Below are 617 nucleotides of genomic sequence, written 5' to 3'. Positions count from 1 at the left end.
AGCCAGAGTTTTTTGTACAAGCACTATAGAATACAAATATATCTCCCTGTACCCCTAATGTGCCTTGGCACAATCAGTCATGGTGCCATTTATCTAGAGGAAAAAAAAAGAGAATGCCCAGTAGAGATTAAAAACTCATGTAGAGGAAATGCATGTTGTTCTAGGCTGTACTTCATTCTGCTCAGGGAATATGTCTGACTGAGTTAAACCATGCTTTGTGCTACTGTGCACAGCAGAAGAGCCTGGAGAAGTGACCCCGTCCCCATATCGTGTTTCTCCCACTCCTACTTCCATTGCCATTAGTCATACCTTCAAGTCATTATTGAAGAGCTTCCCCACACTCTGGAAGCAACCGTTGGATAACTGATGCTTCTGCAGCCAGAGCACAGCATCTTGCACATGATTTTTGCTGATGTAAATGTAAGAGCTGGCCTGCCCAAAGGACCTGGCCACAAAAGCTGTCAGCCTGTGGGCAGAGCACATATGTCACATCCAGGAAATAGAATGGATGCTAGGTTTGGGATGACAGCTCCAACTCTGGCCACTCACCATGTGTTGCCCTGGGTGTCAGACTTCCCAAAGGCACTGTAGGAGCCATCATCATGTTTGTAGAGCAG

At 46.2% G+C, this 617-nt stretch overlaps 1 long non-coding RNA gene across 1 annotated transcript; it reads right to left on the bottom strand.

The window, feature by feature from the left end:
* Positions 1-410: 410 nt before the first annotated feature.
* Positions 411-617, bottom strand: LOC109364934. Its single transcript, XR_002110680.1, has 2 exons — positions 550-617; positions 411-466 (listed from the first exon to the last, which is right to left on the bottom strand). It is a non-coding gene; the product is annotated as an uncharacterized LOC109364934 (long non-coding RNA).

This window comes from Meleagris gallopavo, unplaced genomic scaffold, assembly GCF_000146605.3.
Source record: "Meleagris gallopavo isolate NT-WF06-2002-E0010 breed Aviagen turkey brand Nicholas breeding stock unplaced genomic scaffold, Turkey_5.1 ChrUn_random_7180001939355, whole genome shotgun sequence".
Lineage (NCBI taxonomy): Eukaryota > Metazoa > Chordata > Aves > Galliformes > Phasianidae > Meleagris > Meleagris gallopavo.
Note: the sequence above shows the minus strand (reverse complement) of the source record. Positions and strands in the feature narration are given on the sequence as shown.